At 42.8% G+C, this 23,294-nt stretch overlaps 1 pseudogene; it reads left to right on the top strand.

The window, feature by feature from the left end:
- Window positions 1-6,355: 6,355 nt before the first annotated feature.
- Window positions 6,356-13,441, top strand: LOC123818310 (annotated as a pseudogene).
- The last annotated feature ends 9,853 nt before the right edge of the window (window positions 13,442-23,294 follow it).

The raw sequence follows: 23,294 nt of genomic DNA, 5'->3' as shown, positions 1-23,294 counted from the left end.
CCAGGAAACACAGTCTTCAAGTCTTTCATGGAAAGACAAAGTGTGCTCCTTGAATTAGAGGAGAGCTAACTTTTATAGAGAGAAGTTGCCGCCCCTGGCCCCTGATTGGGTTGTCCTCAGGCAAATGACGACTCCAAATCCTTGTAGTTTGATTGGTTTAAGAAGCATTGTCCTGACTGGTCAATCTGAAGCTGCTCTGATTGGTGGGTGACAATGCTTAATGGGGGTAGGGATACAGCTGCATGGTTCTGATTGGATGGGGAAGTCTCAGTCTTATTGGTTGAAATACAGTTTTGGAAACTTCTTTGTAAGGGCTTGTTCAGACAAAGGATCACAGCACAGGCAGGCAGGCAGGCAGCACAGGGGGCAGGCAGCTTAGTTCAGGCTTCTCCCTGAAGCGCAGTTTATGTGAGAGGCTTCTGTCTAGGAATGGCTGCTAGTCTCTGGTTGTTAACTTGAGCCCAGTTAGCTACCAGGAGCCCTTCTTGGTATGTCTCTTCTTTCTGGGGATTGACAGTTATGAAGTATGAATGGGGAGAGAGCAGGAGTATTCAAGAACACCTACTGACTACAGTGCTAGTCCTATAGCTATAAAAGGAAGGAAGAAAAGACTGGGCAAGAAGAATCTCAAACGACAATAGATTTTTAAAAAGTTCTGCCCAGTCTGATGAGGAATCCTCAGGCATAGTTTGCCATTAAAGAAATTCTACCTCAGGCAGAAATAACCTTGCTCTAATACACCCACCATGTTCAGATACTGGCTGGGAACAGTCTGGCAGGGGTGTGAAGGGAACCCAAGATGTTGCAGTTACAGGCAATCAGCTCTGTGCCCTGCTGCAGTTTCTATGAAGGGATATCCAAGCAGGGCACATCCTGGCCGTAGTCCATCTTTCCATACCTGTTTGGAGAGTTCCTCCTCCGTGGTACCTGTGGGCTTCTCTTCCTGAGAGGAAGCTGTTGCAGAGCCAAACACTTAGCACTGGGAATTTCAGTAGAGAAAGATTGGCTATTTTTTAAAAAGGTTTTTTGTTTTTTGTTTAAAGATTTTATTTATTTATTTATTTTTAGAGAGGGAAGGGAGGGAGAAAGAGAGAGAGAGAGAAACATCAATGCGCGGTTGCTGGGGGCCGTGGCCTGCAACCCAGGCATGTGCCCTGACTGGGAATTGAACCTGCACTACTTTGGTTCACAGCCCATGCTCAATCCACTGAGCTACGCCAGCCAGGGAAAGATTGGTTATTTTATTATGAACGGCACCATGCAGGAGAAGAGGAAGCTAATGCTCAAAGCCTGAACGTCCCATCCAGGGTTCTGGGACAGTTTTTAAGTGTGTGACGAGAACAAGGTATGCAGAAGTGCTTGTGGGGCAAGCCTTAATTGTAGAACCTTGAAGCTTGGTCATTTATGATAAAAGGGCATCAACACAGGATCTTCCTGGAAAATGGACTGTGCTTCTGAAAGGGTTCAGTGTTCAAGTTCTGATTATGTACTAGTCCTTTGGTTCTGTGGTGGGGGAGCAAGGCTTTGATTTTGGAAGCAACTAGAGATCAGAGTTCTCTCCTCTGCGCATGCTTCTGCTGCATGACTTACAGTTTTGATCTATTGTCCCTGAAAAGCAATTCAGTATCTCATCTAATAGGATAGGACCATTTTCAGCCTTTTCTGTGCATATAAAACTTATAAGAGAGGGAACCTATAGCCCTCATTTCTGCAGCTGGTCTTGAGTTTGCAATTGGTACTTGTTTTTTTTTTAACCTACTATTCATATTAGATTCCCCTCACCCTCAGCAGGTGGTGGTGGCTTACCTGAGGTGTGACCCAAACTTTTATTTTCGAAGGCTCTGAGTGCTGGGTAATTATGTCCATCTCAGGCTGGGTTGTTGCTCCTGTCCCTTTGGAGTCACAGTTGGGTGAGTGAGCACCAAGGGACAGAAATGTGAACTGCATTGGTTTCACACACAGTCCTCTCCACCTCCATTGCATAAAAATGTCCTATATTCTCTTGCTAATTAGGGTTACTTACTTCTACCGAGATATGCTGCTTCTCACCTACTGAACACTGGACAGAAGGAGGTTGGACTGCCTGGCAGCAGCCAAAGCTTGTCTTTCCACGGGACCCTTACTGTGTACCTTACAAGGGCATGCCTGCTCTGGGGACCCAAATATGCAACCTTGCAAAGCTCAGATAGAGGAAGCAGAAAGTTTCTCAGTGAATCACTGCAAATGATTCCATCCCTTGATTTCCGGGCTCTTGTATCCTTGGGGTGAGGACACAGCAAGATATAGAGGTCTTGATTTATACTGCATCCTGAAAAACAGCACCTCATCCTTGAAGACTGTTGCTTCCAAGCTGGTGCTTGAGCTGTGGAGCTTTCACTGTTTTTCCCAACTTATTGTGGAGGGGAGCCATGATCACTGCTGAGCCCTTGACCCAGACCCAGCTAGATCTGGGCTGGAATGGAGATGCCCTCCTCTACATTCCCGCAGAGACTATCCACCCGCCCACCCCCTGTCCCAGGCATGCTAGTTCCTGGACAAGGCCCTGGGCAAGCATGTAAGACATCTTCCCTTTATCTGGGCTGGGTCATGTCCTAGTACCCCTATCCATCCTGCTCTATATAATTCTTTAGTGTCTGCCATGCAGTATGGAGAATATCCATGTTGTCTTTTTTAAAAGATTTTATTTATTTACTTATTTACTTACTTATTTATTTTTAGGGAGGGGAAGGGAGAAAAAGGGAGAGAAACATCAATGTGTGGTTTTCTCTTGTATGCCCTTTACTGGGTACCTGGTTGGCAACCCAGGCATATGCCCTACTGAGAATTGAACAAGCGACCCTTTGGTTTGCAGGCTCGCACTCAATCCACTGAGCCACACCAGCCAGGAATCCATGTTGTCCTATTGATGCCCAGGATGTGCCTCGTATGTAAGTCCCCTTAATAAACTCTAGTAATTGATAGACTGGAGTGGCCAGCCTCTTTCTTCAGTCTTTACTTGCCCTCCAGGTGCGGAAGTAGATGTTCAGGGCTTTTCCTGTCATAACACTTAGGAAGCCAGCTATTTCTGAATGGTGTGGTATGTTATACAAATGGATTTTGTGGTCATGGTTATGGGCTCCCTCCTGCCCCTGCTCCTCTGTGAAGCAGGCCCCTTGGTCAGGTGTTATATCATGTGGTGCTCCATGCCTGTGGATTGGGCATTCCATAAGCCCTTGGATTGTGGTAAATTATGAGATCTTATGAGCAGGAAAGGTAAATCTATACCTGTAGTAGTTATCAGTCCCCGTGAGGATAAACTGCTGGCCCTTCCAGGGTGGGAGGGGCTCAATGTAATCGACCTGCCAGCAAGCAGTCAATTGGTCTTTTTGATGAATGGTGCCATGTCAGAGGTCAGTGTTGGTCTCCATTGCTGGCAGGTTAGGCATTCAGCAGCAGAAGCCAGACTGGCTTTTAAAAGTGGAAGGTCCCAGAACAATGGCAGAAATGGTCTGGTCGTCATATCCCTAGTGTGTTCAGCTGTCGGCTGGGAGCAGCTCGGCAGAAGTCAGGCCTGGGGTGAACTATGTGGTGGGTCCAAACAGCGTGCACCCTGGAAGCTGTCAATCAGCTCCACGTTGCACAGCAGGTCTTCTTGAAGGAGGATCTGAGTGGGGCACCCACACGGCTGCCGCAGGTACTTCACCCCACCTGCCCTATGGGGACGGGGGAGAGTGGACGGGAAGACAGGCACCACTAAAGGTATCAGAGGCTTCCTTGTTACTTGGTTTTGTCCAGGTCTCTAATGACTGATTAAATCAAATATAGTTAATATGGCTACCTGTGCTCTGATTCCTAGAGAAACCCAGAACTCTCCCACTTCCGTTCCGACCTGGCCACAGGCCCAATCTCATACAGACTCGTATCTTGCCATTAATGACCGAAAGTACATTTGTGACAAAGGGGATATATTGGCATGACCGATGGAAAAAAGTGATGAGGACATTTTAAAAATGATTCGTGGCTACATCATTGACACCCTGGGTCCGTGTTTCTTTGACTTTCATTCTATTTACAAATTGTCATGGAATATTAATTATGGTTTCAGTGAAAAAGAGACATTGTACCATAGGCAAGAAATCATAACTACACCGCACCATGGAAATACAAGTAGAAATAATGTCTCTTATTTTTTAAAATATTAGGCCTGAAAGAAAACATGCATCTTTTCATTACTTACTGTTTTTTAAAGGGTATCTGGATGAAAATTTCTAGGTTGTTATTTGCACAGTTTTGCTTCTGCTGCTAAGAATCATTTCTGCAGGTAAACAATTGTACTCAATCTTGTTGCCCAGTTGCAAAAAAAGGAATAATTTACCTTTCAGATCCCAAAAGGACTTCATTATTATATAAGAAAAAAAACTAAACAAGTCGGGACGACCCAGAGGCAGGGAAGGTTCTGGAATAGCCCAAGGGTGGTGATGACCACAAACATCATGTATCATGGACCTTCCTTTACCCTTTAAATGAGTCTATACGCCCAATGACTCCAACTAAATTAGATGCAATCATCTCAGATGAGTTTGTACAATTACAGCCTGTCCAATTACATCTATTGAGAAGCCATATTTCTTCCTTTGATCAATTAAAGTCAGTAAAGGGAGACTTTAATTAGTGCCAGCCCTCTGAGAATGGAGAATATGAAGATTGATACAGCCTGGAATATTAGTGGTTTCAGAAGTCTCATTTGCCCCCAGATGTATTTCCCACTGGTTTCCTAAAGGAACTGTGTGTCTCTTAAAAACCCCAGAAGTAAATTTATTTTCAAAAGAGACATAAATGTTACCCCAGTGTTTACATATTCTTCTCACTTCTGGGATAGTAGCCCAAGGAAATAATTTCAAGGAGGAAAAAAACTTTGTAAACACTGAGATGTTTTAAACATGTCAGTTACGTGACCAGACTCCCCAGTCATCGTCAGGTCACAGGGACGGGAGGGGTCCCGTCACTAGTAAGACCTTAACATTCTGGGGTCTTCTCCTCACCTTCCGGTGAATGCTGCTCCCGGAGGTGTCTCCCATGAGCCCACAAACGAGTGTCCTGGTGAGACTTCTCTTTGCTTCGTGTCTCTCACGAGGCACTGCCACCTGTCATTAAATGTCACTGTGGCAGGGTAGTAAGAAGCTAGGAAGATTCCTGGACAAGCAGAATGGGGAAACTGAGATGAGAAAATTAAACAAGGCAAAACACTCTGAACAACATGCAACCAGCTGGTGAATCACAGGACCTTATCTTCCCCAACCATGACATTTGAGAGCAAATGGTTTATACCTCTTCCCCCTAACCAGGGAATACACAGCTTAAATCACCCTAGTCTGGGACATAGAGAACACAGACCAAATTAATGCCATTTGTGCCAGCTAAACCCAAGGACAGATGAAGTCAGAGTGACAAATAACAAAAACCCCATTAGGGTCAGACAGACCCCAAATAAAGGTAAAACAGCAAAACTGACCAAAGCATAATCCCCAACCCACCTCCCATATGCTCATTTGGATGCATCACCAGATTAAAAAATGCACCTGGAAAGCTGATAAATATTCTTCTGAAACCTTCCCCCTCGATTCTCACCCAAAGAAGAGAGATAAAAACCCTCAGGACAAAGACCCCATGTGGGCTCGCTCTAGAGCGTGCCCCTGCCCCTTCCTGGGCACCAAATTTTTACTTTTTCCTAAGCCCTGAGGGTCCTATCGACAAGATCCTGTCTCCACGGCCCCCCTTTCCTCTGATGCCCCAGTGAGCTACACACAGCCACGTCTTGGCTCATGTCTTTCCTGTAATGTCTCCAGGGAGCCGAAGCAGAGCCCTGCCTAGGTTCTCTCCTGTTGCTTCTTCTAGCCTAAGTCCTTCCTTGTTTCACGGCCCTGAGCTGTAATAAACGTACTCTCACAATCACTGGGACTCGTGCTGTTGACTTCCCCCATGAAGTCAAGAACCCACACATCACCACTGGCCCCAGGCAGACCTGCTCTGGGCAGCTCCCCGTCCGCTAATCCTGCTCACCACAGTCACTCTCACAGAACACTCCACATCTGTGGAGTGGCATCTGTGACTCCTCTGTTGCTCAAGCTGTGCCACTGTTGGAGGCACCATGGGGAATAGCCCCCAAAGCAATGTTGCTTCAAGACTTCAATACTTTACTGAGAAATTGAATCGTTAAAAACTATGTTATTTTTTACCTGCAGCCCTTTGCCTCCCGTGTACAGAAATGAGCCCACGTGGCTGGGTTGGGTACAGATTTTGAGTGACAGCCACCAACCTGAACTGAAAGCAGTATTTCTTTCTGATCTTGGCATTTTGTTGCTTCGCTAACGTCTTCATGCCGCACTTGTCTTCCAGGCGCCCACCAGCCAGGCTTCCGCTGGGCACGGAGCACCGGCTAGCGACAGGAGACCAGGCACGTCTGGATTTCAGGTGAGGCTCAAGATTGGATTGTCACCACAGTTCTATTACCAAACCACTGGAAATAAAGCCTATTCTTAGTAGACTACAAGAAAAAATATTCAGTCAAATATGATGTAAATATTATAAATATTAAAACATTAAAAGTCTGTAATCGAAAGTTAAATATTTAAAAAATCATTATTTAGAAAGCACATATCATATACCCAGAATTTGTAGTAATAAGCATATATGAAAAAAAACAAGCCCTATAAAAACATATACAGAGTGTTGTGCTTATATGCTTACATAAAATAATACATTAGAGTCAAGAGAAATAATGTATTTCTCCAAAACTGTTGTGGAGAGAAACATATATAATAACCCACTAACACTTGAAAAGTTCATTAAAGAATTCAGTAGGACCCCGAGGGAAAGGGAGAGCAGACAACGATTCCGTCAGAGCCGGAGAGTAATTCCAGTCCAGAGAACGGGGCTGGCCCAGGCGGGAGACCACGGCGGGTGGGCCCTGGGGCAGCGCGAGCCTCGTCTTGTGGGGAGAACAACGGGGAAGATGATTCGATCTCAGAGAGGGTGCCGAGGGTACATTGATTCCTTTTCGGTTACGCTTTGGGCTGACCCAGATTTCAGTATTTGCTTCCTCCTGGAGCGTATCGAATGGCCAGGGGCCTTATTCAGAAGCAAAAGCAAACTTTTAAAATATCATTGATTTTTCTCGTGCTTGCTTTAACTCACTTAAACTCGCAGAGCTTCTCAGTGCTTAACTCGTCTCCCTGTAAATCCCCGTATGTTCGTTACAGCTGAACAGCACATGGCAAGGATATGCCCTTATATTAATAAATGACTTTAAAGCAACCACAAAGGCTCAGCTCAAGTCACTCAATGTTTAGATAAGAGTAGGAGGCAAATCCCCAACAGCACAGCTGATGAACTGAAAGAGCTCATCTTTGCTTATAGAGTTCCAGAGTTACAAGGCTTTCTTAAATCTTCCTGAAATTTTAGGGAGAAACCTAAGGCTGATCCAAACATGTCGAGTGGAAAAGTTGATAAGCTAAAAATAACCGCAGTGATTAAATATTTGTGACTCTACCTTAAAGCTTTATCAGCTTCAGAGTCAACCTTAAAAGCTTAGAATACTTAGTCATGACCCCTCAGATCTTGTCCAAAGAATAGAGTAAAAATTGGTGGTGTTTCCTGTGTATAGGGCATTGGCCACTGCAATTAAGAAATGTTTTATATCAGTATTTGAGGGGTAAAAGAGAAAAGAAAATCTTAGACAATATTGGTTTACTGACATATGTCCTATGGTGCTCTGTGATAGGAATATCTTCTAATCTTCTCACTGAGAGCATATTTTTCTTTACTTGGCAGTTCATATATAATTGATATAATACATATTTTCTTAGGGTGTTGAATTATAGCTCCTTGAAGACAGGTACTGTAGTTCCTTGCAGATGAGTGCTTTGTTTTGCTTTGTTCATCCATAGCACATGGTGGCCTTAGCTTTTTACATATGGGGTGTATGTTTGGGGGGAGCAGGCAGGAAGAGAGGGAGGCCGGTGGGTGGAGGAAGTAGACGAGGGAAGAAGGAGCCAATGTAGCAGACGTGACAATTGGTGTGGCACGGGAAGATTTTCTCACAAGTCCTTAATTTTTGTTATGATCGAGAATCTTCGGAAGGGGTCTGCTCCAGAGTAGGTTGTCCCCCAAATGCCTGTTGGGTTGAATGTTTTCTCCAGAAGTCCAGTTTACAAATGAGCCTCATATTCCACAGGTCAGGTTCCTTGGTAAGCCATAGCCTGGGTATCTACGGGTAGTCTTGCCTCTCCATACCGAGGATTGCACCCTCATCATTGAGGAGCCACCATCATGAGAGTAATAACCAATGAACGCTAAAGATGCACCAGGAGAACCACATACCGAGGTCAGGCCTGCAGACGCCACAGCAGCTGGTTGTCCCGCTTGGCGAGGCCATATCCCAGGCAGGCTTCCTGCTGAGTCACGGTGCTCCTGTGCTGAGCCAAAGGCTCAGTGAGTTCCAGCAGTGCATTTTCTGCACACAGGCCTCCGGGCAGCCACCCACGGGGAAATACCCAGCTCCTTTCTGCGGCCCAGACTCCTGCTCTTTTAGCAGATCGGATGTAGGTCTGATGTTGGAGGGGGGCTCTGGCTCTCCCAGACATCTTAGGACCACTCACCACAAACCACGTGGTGAAGCTTTCCTGCTACTTCCTTCATCCTGCCCTAGGCCAAGAAGGAACCCAGTTGTCAACCTCAGCCTTAAACTCTAAGACCATCCTTTCCTTTCCCCCAGGTTCATCTCATCACCGGTCACCAGCCTGGGTACTAACAGAACAGCCACATGTGGTAGCGGGAAGGATGTGCGTTTGGGAAGCAGGAAAAGAGCATCTCCCTCCTCCTATAAACTGGACGTCACCCTCAACCCAAAGTCCCCCCAGAGAAACCCACTCTGGCAACAGCTATGCGGAAGAGGTGCAACCTCTTCCAGTTTTCAAATATATTAGAAACCAGAATGGGTAGATCCTTGAGTTTCTGGGAAAACATGACCAAGCTCTTTCCTCAAATTAAAAGGCTACTGAAGTAACACCTAAATTATAAAGCAAGTTCTTCTCTGCTACATTGTTGTCCAAACTCTTTATTTCATGCAAGTAATGGTATATCCACAGTGACTCAATAAACCTTATACAGCCTTTGACTAGTGAGTATTTCTGAACACCAGTTTGAAGAGGCTTCTGACCGAGGGCGTATCCTGACTGCTTGAGGGATTCAAACACATTAGCTCATCATCACAATGTCAGGGCACAGAATGGATGGTAGAATATGTTCTGGCTCCCTGTGCATGATAAACCAAGCACCAGGCCTTTTAATTGGCCAGAGATAATCTGTTACGTTATGTGGATCTAGTCAAAAGGTAATCAAGCCTATCATTTCCTGAACCAGAATATGTATATTAGGACTAAAATACTGATCTTCAAACAATATTCCTTAAACTGAATCAAAATAAGCACTCTCTGAAAAAAATCACTATTTGTTTTAATTTAGGAATTTGCCTACTGATAACCTTGGTTGAAAATTGTCCCATTAGATATTTAGCATTAAAAAAAACAACAGGCACTTAGATTGAACTTGAGAAGAATTATTCATGGTGGAACGGAAGTGTCCTAGTCTTGGTTCTTCTGTTCCTAATCCTGCTGATACCCAAAGATCACCCCGCTGGGGGATAATTTTACTGACTCTTCCAAGTTGGGGACCCAAAACAACGTCCTTCTGCCCAGAGCTGTTCTCACCTAGAGCGAGACTGAGTTCGGTAAAGCGGAACGTTTATCCTTTGATCAAGGATTGGAGAGGTGTGGGCTCACACTCCAGTAGCAGCTTCTTCCTGCTGGGGGTGGGGAGCCTTCTGTATTTATATCCTGTGTGTCGAGTGATCCACACCACAGGATAGGCACACGTAGTTATCCTTGTGTTGCACTCAGCCCTTTTGCACACGGTCCTTCTTGCACACGATCGCCCTTGGTCCTTGCCGTTGTCACCTTGTGCTTTGTGGTCCGGAATTCTTTTCAGTTCCTGTAAGCAACCATAGCTTGTGAAATAGTTCACGCATTGAGAGATGTCAGCGTCCTTTGGATGATAGCCTGGTGACAATGACAAGCAAGGCGAGCCTCACTTTCCCCATATCGCAAATACATGGCTGCCACTGAATAACCACTCTAACATAAAAATTTCTGACACCATCGTGCCTTCAAGGTCAAGTGCCTTCTTTTGTCATCTCCTGACCCATTAAAATCTATCTATTACAATGAGAAATAGAAATGGAAATGGAAAAAGACTAAGGACCGACCGATTCAGCCATTCAGAGATGAAAAGTAACCCGGACTCATACCCCCAGTGGGAGGAATGAGAGCTCCATTTATCCTGATGTGAGAAGAATTCGGTTACTTTCATTCTCAACCTCATTTCAGGCTGCCGAGCTGCATTCAAGGCTGTGAGAGGAAAACGCAGGGCACGCTGGTCATTAATATTGGGAACAAAAGGTGTCATGACACTTGTTCTATTGTGAGTGGCATTCCATTCAGCGGAGATTGTAAACATGTTTGGCACGTCTTGGTTGTCACTTTCCTGCAGGAGATCTTTAGAAAGCATGCTGGCGTGCTTCCAGGTAGAATATTTGTCCCTCTCATTTCCCATACAGTAGCTATTTATCGGTCTCCAAGGCAATTCTCACCCCGTCTCAGAAGTAGATTAGAAATCTAGAGTCAAGGAAGACTGATCACCTGTGCGTCAGGGCATAAATATGAGCGAACACAAAACAGATGAGAGACATTAACATGTGCTAAATAGTAGTGGGATGACGAGTTAGCTATTCATTATCAAAATAGAATTTCTCCCAGGGTGTACATCTTACAGCTACATGTTGTTTAACCTCTGCGGTGAGTCATTTGCTTGGCTTACAGCAGTGCTGTGCGAGTTGCTTGAATTTTGAAATCTTGCATTTCCAGCAGAGACCAGTGTCAGCAACTCCACAGAAGCGAGCTAACGTCTTTGTAGAAAATGCATTTGGATTGTCATTTTCCCAGTGTTTTAACTTATATTCTATATTCAAATTATATTCCAAAAATATGGAGGAAGCTCACAGTAAAAGACACATGTAATAAAAAAAAAATAAGATTATAACCAAGACCCAAATCCACATGGAAAGAATGTTCACACCAAGCTTCAGAAATATACAATCTTACTCCCTTGACTGGATGTAGAAATCTCTGAATTGCTGCCTGAAGGGGCTGAAATGTGTTTAATTCGACTGCTTCCTTCTGTATCCAGCAGGAGGCAGTAAGCTTTATTGGGCACTTATTATATTGTAGGCACTGTTAGGGATTTTATAAATATTGACATTTAATTATTCCAAGAATCCAAGAAATTGGATCTCATTGCTCTTCTTTTACAAGGAATAAAAAACTATGTCTCTCAGTTACACTAAATAATTTATTCAAGATAATACATGAAATAAACGTGAGGACTGATATTCTATCCCGAGTGTCCGTGGACTATAAAATGCATGCTCCTTTCACTACTGCCATAAGATACAGAGGTAGAGCACTGGTCAAGATGAGAATCAACTTGATGTCCTACTCCTAGGCTAGTAAGAATTATACTTCTCAGTTTTTATTCCTCATGAAAGACGCATATGTCATTGATAGATTTATCCGAAATTTACACTCTTAAGTATACAATCTTTAAGAAGAGACAGTGAATGAAGCATTAATGAGATATTTTTTAAGGTCCGATCCTTCCCTCGTTCTGTTAAGATGTCGGTTTTCCTGGTTTTGGTCACTGGCCCAGCCATAGGGACGTTCCTCCCCCAGCTGTCAGTTTTTGATAACACAGGGCCTCTGCCAGGAATCCATGCAGACTAGCTGCATGCGCACGGAGGTCCATTTCAGTCGGTGGAACAAGGAGAAACCTTGAAATCAAGTAATTGAAACGTGTTTGCCACAAACCTTCTCTTTCCCTCGAGAGAGGATTGATTTCTTAAGAAATTGATAAATCTGTTGAAATCTAGCCCTGGCTGGCATAGCTCAGTGGATTGAGAGTGGGCTGTGAACCAAAGTGTCACAAGTTCAATTCCCAGCCAGGGTACATGCCTGTGTTGCAGGCCATAACCCCCAGCAACCGCACATTGATGTTTCTCTCTCTCCCTCTCTCTCTCTATCTCCCTTCCTTCCCTCTCCAAAAATAAATAAATGAAATCTTTTTTAAAAATAAGAAAATCTGTTGAAATCTGGCTGAAAAACTAGCCAGAAAATACACACCAGACTTTTGAGGGCTGGTTAATTTACTGAACTCACACACACAACACTAAAGAAGTCGAATTTTCTGTGCACCCTGACCAGGTCATGGAAACCCTGATGAAATAACCCAGCCCTCTCAATGTGCCCCTAGCATTCAGAGGACCATCCCTGTCCACGCTGAGTCGACTTGCGCCTCCTTGACCCAAAGTGGAGGAGCCAGGGAACAACAGCTGTAGTTCCCTTTTGGCTCTGCTCTGGGGTCATTGTTGTGCCTAGGAAGCTGCAGATACTACACTTAGGGTCCAATGTCCACATACAAAATAGCTCCAAAATGTAACTACTGCAGCGCTGGGCCATCTGTTCAGTCTCAGCTAAGTGTTGCACTGAGAAGACATTTATAGCCAAATGTCCAGAATGAATCGTGAGATAATATTTACTCCAGCCCTGGATAAAAAGGCACAGAGAGGGATTTCATGTCAGGTCAGCAGCAAATCTACTCACATCCACCACCTTCCTAAAAGGCCTTTATTTAAATCACAGTATGCTTATTACTCCCGGTGCCCTGAATTTTTGTTCTCTCTTCCAACTATCCTGACTTATCTCAATATGGTTCTACCTCTCTCTCTGCTTCTCTTGTTTTCCTTGTATGGTTCCCCACCCTTCTTAATAGAATTCAGCATGGACTTTCTAAGGTTTCATATTAGCAGAGGTCCAGTCAAGAGACCAAAAACACAAGAGCAAAGGAACCTTAATACAAATCTGTATGTAGGAACACAGTTGACAACTGAGAAAATGAAAGGGTGCTTCTGCACCCGACTCCGTCTGGCTCCGCAGCCTGTTTCTGTTCAGTGTCCCGTCCACGTGCTTTGCCAGTGACGACACCGTGAGTCTGACTTCCAGCGTATGGGTTGAATGGACTGCAGCCGTTCCCATTGCTGCAATTGGTCATCTAGTCTACAAGAGATTTTATCTTAAAGGTCATTGCAACCAATCTATGGTTAACCTTCACATTCAGAAAGACAACCCCAAGATCACGCATGCCTTTGACATGGAGGATTTGGGAGGTAACAACTGTGTACAGCCATTGTTGGAGGTCCAAAAAGTTCCCATTCCGTGCTGGAGCTCACACCAAACACAACAAAGAGACTGGAGACAACGTGGGACCTCTGATCATTCAGAGAACAGAAACTTAAAAACGAAACAGTTTTCATGCTACAAACCAACTTATCCAGATTATTGAACTACAATGACAACCACTTCTGTCTAATTCACCTTCTCTGGGTTCTAGGTGTGGTATATTGCAAACTGTAGCTTTCATAGTGATGGCCTTTGTCTTACTTTGAACCATCCTGGTGCACATTTGTTTAAACAAAAAAACAAACAAACAAAAAAATAAATAAATACCCCAAAAACAACAACAAAAAAGGGGGTGGGGGGAGTGAAACCAACTTCATAGCCTGTGGGCTATTTTGTTTTTGTAAAGTTTCTTTACATCCAGTGTAATTATAATGGGATGTAGTTGTGTGTTGAAGTTAACAAATTATTCTCAAAATCATGTTAAAAAGGAAAACGAAAGTGTAAAAAGAGAACTTTACAATATCATAGAGCTGGCAACCACAAGGAGTCACTACCACCCCCAGCATTGACACGGAAAAAGATGATGGTGAAATTCTTAAAACTTAGAAACCAAAGAAGGATTTTCATGTAGCTCAAACCCTGACCTCTGAGTGGGAGGTGCTGCCTGGCAGGTGAAGTTTCTGAGGGGAAAGCGTGAGTGAGCTACTTCTGCAGGCCTAAAAAACCTGCAGACTCAGTTCAGCTACTGCTCTATGAAGAAATCCCTGCTCTGGGATAAAGAAGTCATCCTGGGGTGACTCTCACAGAAATGACAAGCAGATAAATAGCCCACAGGAAGGCAACAGGATAGAGCAACTCTCTTCCACTCTTCATCCAGGTTTAGAATCTACCTTGGCGCCCTCTATCGGCAGAGCTTAACGTAGAGCCAGATGACAAAGCAGAAAAGTGTTTGGAGACCCATGCCCAGCATCGCAGCAGCAGGCTGAGAGAGGGTGGGTTTGGGGTTGATGGGCAGTGACACAGTAACTGGTACAGCCCACTCTCTGCTGCTTAGCAGCCACCCTCTACACACATTTTCACGTTCATATGTATAAATATGCCCTTTCTGCCAGAGACAACACAAACATCTTTCTTACAATTGAGACATTATCATCCCTGCCCCAAAATGAAAAGATACAAAGTTTAATAGCTAGTGGGGGCTAACCATTTGGGGGCTTCACATATTGCTTCTTGAAATGAGTCACAGTTCCATTCAAATATTTTGTGCTTCCTTCCTCTAATAGCCATTCCCTATTTCCATTGATTCAGCTCAGCTGGTCAAAGCTCTATCCCTGGTTAAGGGATACAGATTCGTTCCCAAAGGATCTGAATCCTTAGTGAGTTTGTCTTTCGTTGTTGCAGTAGTTTTCCATTAACTTTTATGATTGCACATAAAAGTACCAAGAAGTGTTCCAAGAATTTTCTCAGCCCTGGACATAATCCTTTCTGCTTCATTTGTATAAATTCGACCTGATCTCATCATAGAAATTTGCATCCGTCACCCCAGCTAGTAGACAAAAGTCCATTTTCTTGTGCTGATTCGGTGGCACAGGCAGCCTAAGTTGGCCAGATGACAGTCTCACTTCCCAGTTTAGTGGAACCATTGTTGTTCCTCTGGTGGAAGAATATCTTGCTTAAGAACCAAATTTCTAAATCATCAGTGATCAAAGTTACAGGATTAGAATAAAAAATTCTGTGAGTGGCTTACTCCGTGGAACAATGGGAGGAGGTGCTCCAACTTCCATTCCTGGGTTCCCAGATCTGTGGGTGGGAGAAATGGCACCATAAAGTGAGTCTGATACAAATCACATAACGTGCCCTGTAAAACAGAACCCCATCCCTTTCAAAGCAGTGTCTTCTAATTGATGCCGTTGCCGAGGCTTTCGTATGCTATTCCTACTTCATGTCAAGCCAGTGCTTCAGGATGATAGGGAGTGTTGCACAATCAATTCATCCAGTAGGTATGACTTCACTGCTACCTTTTTGCTATAAAATGAGTTCTTTCTTTCTTTCTTTCTTTCTTTTTATAGAAATGTTGCATGAAATACCATGACAAATAAAAAACAATTTTAAAAAATCCTTCTGTAAGTCCATGAATACTGGCTGTAGGAAATTCCTGTGCAGCAAAGAAAAATCCATGTCCAGAATATGTGTGTGTTCCAGTGAGGACAGATCTGTAGCCAGTGAGGGCAGATCTGTGGGAGGGAATCCAACAGCATGAGTCTGCCAGCAGGGAGCTGGGTAGTCTCTCTGGGGAATGATGCTTTAACTATACCGTGTATTGGTTTCCTCTGTTGGCAGATTAGGCATCCTCTTAGAGAACAGAGTCATCACAGAGCTTTACAAAGTTGTGGGTACTTTTCATATGTACATGTTCTCAATAGCTTAGCAAAGAGATTGTCTTCTGGGCTCTCTTGGGGGGTGTAGTTGGGGTACTGATGTACAGTTTGCATGTGATGTGGTTCTCTGACCGTGACTTGAGCTGAAAGTTTAAAGACTTGTGATGATCATTTCCATTCTGCAAGCACACCGATGTGCTCACGAAAATCCATCTCATGGCTGTCCTTGTTCCCATAACAGTGAAGTGCAGTAACAACTTGAGTCCCCAGTTCCCAAAGCACTTGCTTCAGTAAATACTTCACACAGTCCATTGTAGGCAGTAACTTGATTAACCGTAATGAGACTGCGTGCCATGGGCTATCAGAATCCCATTTCTCACTGGCAAGGAGCTCAATACTGCATTCAAGCTCAAGAACATGACCAGCTAATCCCAAAATAACTTTGAGAATCTGATCCCTAAATTGACCCCTAGAAACAATTTCTAGGTAAGTTAGTGCTCATTCAGGAGACGGACACAACACTACCTACTGGAAGCAAGAAAATTACATACAAAGAAGTGTTAACCAGTTACAGACTTCTTACACAGGTAAAGCAAAGCATGACTATATAACCCTAAAATATCGAGGGTATCAATTATAGAAAGCAGCTACCACCCCTGGGGCTGAGGTAACAAAGGGAAGAGGTTGGTATTGTTAAGACTTAGATTGGGACTCTAAGGAGCGAAAGTGCAGATTGTAGAGAAGGTGCTGCTTAGCCAGCCAGTGCTGGTGCATCTGAGCTCCAAGAAAGGGCCCTGTGGGCAAGGGGCCCAGGTCTCTGGAGAGGGGGCATCCATTTTTTCTTGCTAGCATTTCTGGGAGGAGGACAGGATGAAGCTAATTCTGCAAGTGAAAGCAAATCTAGAAGGGATTTCAGCTGCTGCTATGGGGGAGAAAAGGCTGCTGCTATGGCGGCGTGAAGGAACAGTTTTGAAGGGATGGATGTTCAGAGTGACTGCCCTCGGGAAGAGTAGAGTGTGGTTTGTTCCTCCTGCAGCCTTGCAATCCCCCCTGAATGCCCCTTGTTCGTAGAGCCTCATCGGGAGCAGATGGCAGAGCCAATGAGATTTGCAGAGCCCAGCCCTGGCGTCACAAAGCAGAGTACAGAAGGGTGAGTATGGGGCTGGGGACAATGACTGAATACCTGGCACTTCTTCCGGCTCTGCTCTTGTCCTCATTTGCCTTCTGAATCCAAAGCAGGAATCTGTTTAGAAGGTAGATGATATTCTATCTTCAGCTAATTCAATAAAATCGTGTTCCCTGTTCCAGAGGCATTTGGCGCTATGGCAACTTGTTCCTCTTCTCCTGGCCTTTGTGCTTTCACTGTCCCCTGGTTTTTCCACAATTTTTCTGACTGTTCTCTCTCAGTCTCATGCACAGGCTTTTTTGGCTTCACCATTCCCCCACCCCTCAAACCTGCCCTTCCTCTTATATTTGCCATTTCAACAAGTACCTTTAATTTATACATAGTCATCCAAGCTAGAAACTACAGAGTCACTTTCCTATTTTATCCAGCCTTTTAACCTGATGGATACAAAACCTGAATGTTCTACTGACTCTCTAATCATCTCTCACATATCTTACCTCGCTTCATTCTGCCCCTCACTGGCCCTCATCACTACTCATCAGCTCCCTCCTAACTGACTTCCCTGACTGTACTCTAGGCCCTTCTCACCCATCACCCACACTTCCCCGCCTAAACTTCCTCCGTGGATTCTGCCACGACGGCTCACCGGTGGTCACCCAGCATTGGGCTAGAATCACCAGGGGGACTTTCAAAAACACGGACGCCTGACCCTGCCACTAGAGACTTCATTGTAACTGGTGTGGATAAGTGCCCAGTCTTTTCTATTCTGTAGACATCCCCCAGTTGATTCGAATGTTCAGCCACATTGGTGAGTCATGGCTTGAGCCTTCATATCCAGTACTTCCTATACGCTGCTTCATTTCTATTTCTCTAACCACATCTGCAGATTTGTCTCCCAAATCATCATGTGCTCCCGTCTTCCCGAACCACTTGTTTTCTTGTCTCAGATGTCCTCCTTACCCTTCCTTATGAATTCCTCGTCATCCTGTAAGGCTCCACATAGGCACCATTCTGGGAAACGACTGTCCCTGGCCACTAGAACTGTGTAACACACAGCTAAGAGCATAGGTTTGGAAGTCTGAAAGTTTTCGCCTCAACTCTACCATTTATAAAATCTATCTGGCCTTGGGAAAGTTGCTTTGCCTACCTAAGCTTCAAATCTTCCTCTGTAAAATGGTGGTAATATCTGGCCCAGAGGGTGGGCGCACCAAGTAAATAATGTGTTTGCACTGCCTAGCAGCATAGTACCTGGCAGTAGACACCACCTAATAATCACCAGTAGCAGACACCTTATACGATCTATATTTGTTCCCCATCAGTTGTGAGCACAGCATTGTCAGGGACTATGTCTTTCATTTTTGTGTCACAATCCTTAATACAGCACCTTACACATCATGGGTACTAAATAAAATGCCTATTAATGAATAAAAATATGATTCCTGATCTTGATATCTCAGAGTCTATTAAGATTGATAGTCAGAAAGCCAATCTTTCTCTGTGAATTTTAGTTTATCCTTTTATCTGACTTCCATGTGGTAAGTGATACAGCAGAATTTTTTTTCTTAATTCAGAAATTAGAATTGTTCACCTATCTCAGTTCCCATTTTTAGACAATATATGCATTTTTTTCAATAATATTTATTAGGTACCACATGCATCAGGCATTGCCCTAGGTACTGAGGAGAGATTTGTGAACCTCTATTTTGATTCTTTACATATTTAGAGGTATATAAGTTGTGGAAGGAAGGAAGGGAGGGAGGGAGGGAGGGAGGAAAGAAGGAAGAGAGAGAAGGAAGGAGGGATAGAGGTAGGGGGAAAAGAAAGACCTCTGAGTTAGCTGCTTTCTCCATGAACTCTCCTCCACCATCTCTACTTTTACAAATTTCTTTTCTCTTTAAGGTGTTTTTTAAATGAGTCTATACAATCTCTTAAGACCTATGTCAAATGCCACCTTTGCACAAGACTCTGGTGATCCTCCATTTGGAATTAATAATTTCCCAGTGAATATCTGATCACTGCATTTTATGACTATTTCATACCCACCACCTTCACATGCTGTTGGAGACAACTGGTCTACCTCCAACTCTCCCAGCAGACTGCATATTCTTTGAGGCAGGGGTGACACCATGTATCTTTATATCCTTTATAATATAAAGCATAGCTCAATACAAAACAGTTATCCAACAACTTTTTTTAGCTGAAATGTTACCTATTATCCATGAGTTATTGGATTTTTTAACTCTCTTTTTTATGCTCCCTCATTAGAATATTTTTACCACAATCAACAGGATTATCAGCACCATCATCATTATTGTCATATGAGCATAAATGTCTTTTATGATTAAAGAATTAAAAAAATAGTTGAAAAAGTGAATTTCTTTCTTAAAACTTAATGGGAAAAAAACACAACCACAAAATCACTATCTTTAAAACTTTTGCAGTGAAGGTAGAAAAAACACCACATATTTCTGAAACCTCAATTTCCTGTGAGTCATCCTTGGGGAAATACAATATGAAAAGAATCAGCACAGATTCCAGATGGGAAGGTTCCTTGAAATACCCTCAGAGTTGTTTGAGGATGTCTTCTGAATTATTTGTGATTTATTAGTTTATATCAGATCTGGACAAGAAATGTGTGATTCAGCCTGGACTTTCCCTCTCCAAGTCCACTTATCTCAAGTGTTCACTGTCAACTTGCCTAAAGGAAAAGGATTTTTCTGAGTTTACAGAATTCAGTAACAATACTGAGAACCTTCTTTGAGTCACTTTTTAAAGTCACTTGCTTCAATAGCAATAGCAATGTTCTGTGAATTAATTATATGCTTCTCAAAAGAAGCAATACATTATGGAGATGAAGAGTACAGAATCTGGAGTTAAATGTCCTGTGTTTGAATGCTAAGTCCACTGTTAAGAGTTATGTGACCATGAACAGGTTACATAAACTTTTTGTGTCTCAGCTTCCCAATCTGACTTTACCTCTTAATATGTACTTACATCATTTGATTAATTAACACGTATCAATTTTAGAATAGAACAGAGTTGCACTCAATAACTTTTAGAATCATTATTATCAAAATTATTAAAATTTTTATCTTTCCAACCTCACCCCATACATATTCTCTCTCCCTCCCTTTCTCCTTCCCTTTCTTATTTATTTCCTTCCTTCTTTCCTTCCTTTTTTCTTCCTTCTTCATTTATTGAGGAATTATGTTTTCCAAGTATTCTCTATGTGCTATGTGACTGCAAACAGTCAACCCTCCTTTCATGAGGAGGAGCCTTTGTTTATGAAAAGGAATCTGACCATAAACAAACAGATCGATAGCATAGTGCTAGAGGGCAAAGACTGATAAGTACTATGACAAAAGGAAAAGCAATCATGTGCCCCTTTCAAGTATAAAGAGGAAGCAATGATATATGGAAATTTGAACTGAATAAGTAGCTAGTTGTTTCAGATTTCATACTATATAACATGTGTTTGCTGTTTCAGACTTATGCCAAGAAAGCACTCATCTAAACTCTTTTCCCAAATACAAACTTGTCAATTTGTGTTTATCTCTTGGGTATCTGGAAGTCAAGATTGTCCTAAAGAAGACAAGAAGAAAGGGGACCTGGAGACTTGATCCATGCTGCAGGACCTGCAGGAAATCTACAAAGCCTAGAAAGCAACGATGGGGGCTGGGGGGCAGTTCAATTTCTGGTCAACATTAGAGTAGCCCTGCTTAAGTAATAGTAGTAATGGTCGCATTTTATGAATTATGAAACTGAGACTTTGGGAAATCACTTACCTTAGTTTCATAATTTGTAAGATGGGAATTGAAAACCTTCCTCATGGAGTTGTTGTAGAGATCAAAGCTACTCTCTAAAAGTGAAGAGTGAGTGATTCAAATGCCTGATGGCCACACTCCAAAATCCATGGCATCTCTACCAAGCAGCCCTCCTAATTCCTGCAGGTCCACTAACGTCTGCATCAAGGACATCTTGCTGTACCAGTGAGACTGCTTAGGCAGGGGGTGGGGAGCGCTGTTTGAAGATACAGAGCCTATCAGGACAAGAAAAGTCCCTCAATCTATAGGAACTAAAGTGCCTGGCATCAAAGTCAGACAAAGACTGGGGCAAGAGTTAAGAGATTTAGAACATGGGTTTAGGATGATAGCTTATTCAGAAGCCCAGTTATTAGAAATGAATTACAGGTTGATATGAGATTAACAGCAAATTTTACCTCCTAATTCACCAGAAAATCTATTGGTCTTCATATTTCCCATAGGGGAGTGGAGCCACTGGTTATGCTTAAGGTATAGTTAAGACATGTAGAGGTAAAATAACAGATAGTTATGATGATGTTTTAAAAATATGTATGTCATTGAAACACCATTATTGTTGGATATGAGTAAGTATTCATAATCCTTAATACTTAGGATTCCTGATCTTAATTTTTAAATAACAATGGACACCATGTGTTATTAGGTGGGAAGTTCCACAGGAAGACACTGTCTAGTAGAAAGCACGAAGGTCTTGAAATTGAAGTCTGAGTCTTGATTTTAATTCCCAATCTGTGAGACTTTATAGTAGCCATTTAATTTCTTTCAGATTGCACAGCTACAAAATTGGCACCAATCTTGTTCTATATAGTTTATAAAATTGTTACTAAGATAATAACATGAATCAACATTAAAGAGTATGAAATATTGATATAATACAAAAGGTGATATTTTTTGTGTTTCTGTACAGTTACAGGTAAAAAAAATTAAAAGCAGGTTCTCTACATTAGTACATTTAATATTGGGAGCTGTCATCATTTGGGGAAATTGTGGTAATTCTTTGGCCAGGATTTCAACTCATAAAAATAAATAGTTTCTCAAGTGCATCTGTTTATAACTTTGAAATTGTGTGTTGGCTCTACTCAAATTTAAAAAGCCAACATCTTCAACCTCTGTTATTAAAACATTTTAGCTTAGCTATATGTTGGGGGAAGGCCACCTCTGTCAGAACAGTGACAAAAGCTGCTTACATAGGTGACGCCTAACCACTGAGTATTGAAATCTCCTCTGACTCTTCCTCGGACAGTAATCTGGACTGATGGCTTCAGAGGTGGTCCTAACTGCAGATGGAAACTATCAAGAGTCCTTTGCAACAGCAGAACAGAAGGCAGCTGTATTATGCAGCGGGCCATCGTCTACTCAGGGGAGAAGCAGGAAAGATTAAGAATGTGGTAGACAGAATCTTATTTTTACATGGGTTCATTTATGCAACATCATGAAAGTTACTTTCTTCTGTCTTCTCACCTATCATTGTGAATATGCTTATTTTTTACTTAAAAAGGATTACAATGGAAAGAGATATTTCCTTCTTTGATATCATTGCCTTGGAGACACTGGATTTAAATTGGACCTATCAGGAATGAGAAAAGGATTAGGTAGAGAGTTTTAATGCTCTAAATGTTCTTCATGCGTTCAGTGAAGGTGCTACAGGATCATGATAACTTCTTCATTAATGATGGTGACCCCTCCCTAACAGTGAGAAATTCACCACTGTTCTATGAGGCAGGAGAAATAGCTCAGGGGTTCTCATGGACTGGGGTGGCATCACCCCCTTGGTAAGAGCCTATTGAAATTTTAGGAGTAGACCTACCAAGAAGGCAGTTATTTCTACAACATGAACCTTAAAATCCCGTTCCAGAACATGATAACAGAAGTCCAGGTTGCTGGTCCATGTTGCTACAACAGCCTGTGAAACACAGCCTTCCGTCTCTCCTTGACTTCAAGTATCAATGTATTTATGGAAATCATCTATGTCCAGCAGCTCATAGCATCATCACACATGTCCACAGAAACATTAGAAGTGCCCACAAGAGGATTCTTTCCCTGATCAAAATTGCACCCAAATTAAAACCAGGGCTATAGTTTTCTCTCAGCAAAAATTAACTTTGCAACTGTGTTGTCCAGATGTACAATGTCTGTGACAGTTTGTTTATGGATTGTACACAAGTACAGCCTTGGAAAACAGAGAAGCTGTTGTTTTGGCAGTTGACTGTCAATACACTTGGGGTGGTTGTTTTTGGGACCTTTACTGGAAATCTGAACATCTTACTGACTCAGAGAATGACTTTGTTTTGTTCTCTGCCAATCAGTGTCCTCCTAAGCCCTCAGAATCTTCTAGACAACCTAGTTTCCCACCCATTGTGTTCTATTGAGATATAGCTGTAGTTCAGGGAAGTACGTATGGCATTTCAATTATATACTCCAAGAATGGCATGTCCAAGTTAAATAGTTATGATTCTGGACATTGTTTTGGATGTCAATGATTCTCTTGCAGAAGAAAAGAGAAAAAAATGCATGTTTCCCTCCGTTTTCCCACTGCTGATGAGTTTGGACACTGCACCAGAAGTCATTTAGAGTCATCTTGTTTTTTTCTAAAGATTATATCTGCAATGATATACAATAAAAATGAACAATCAGAACACGTCTT

This window comes from Phyllostomus hastatus, unplaced genomic scaffold (genome assembly GCF_019186645.2).
Source record: "Phyllostomus hastatus isolate PE091 unplaced genomic scaffold, TTU_PhHast_1.1 phas_contig_283, whole genome shotgun sequence".
In the NCBI taxonomy this organism is placed as follows: domain Eukaryota; kingdom Metazoa; phylum Chordata; class Mammalia; order Chiroptera; family Phyllostomidae; genus Phyllostomus; species Phyllostomus hastatus.
The sequence above is the reverse complement of the archived record's forward strand: the minus strand, read 5'-3'. Positions and strand labels throughout refer to the sequence as shown.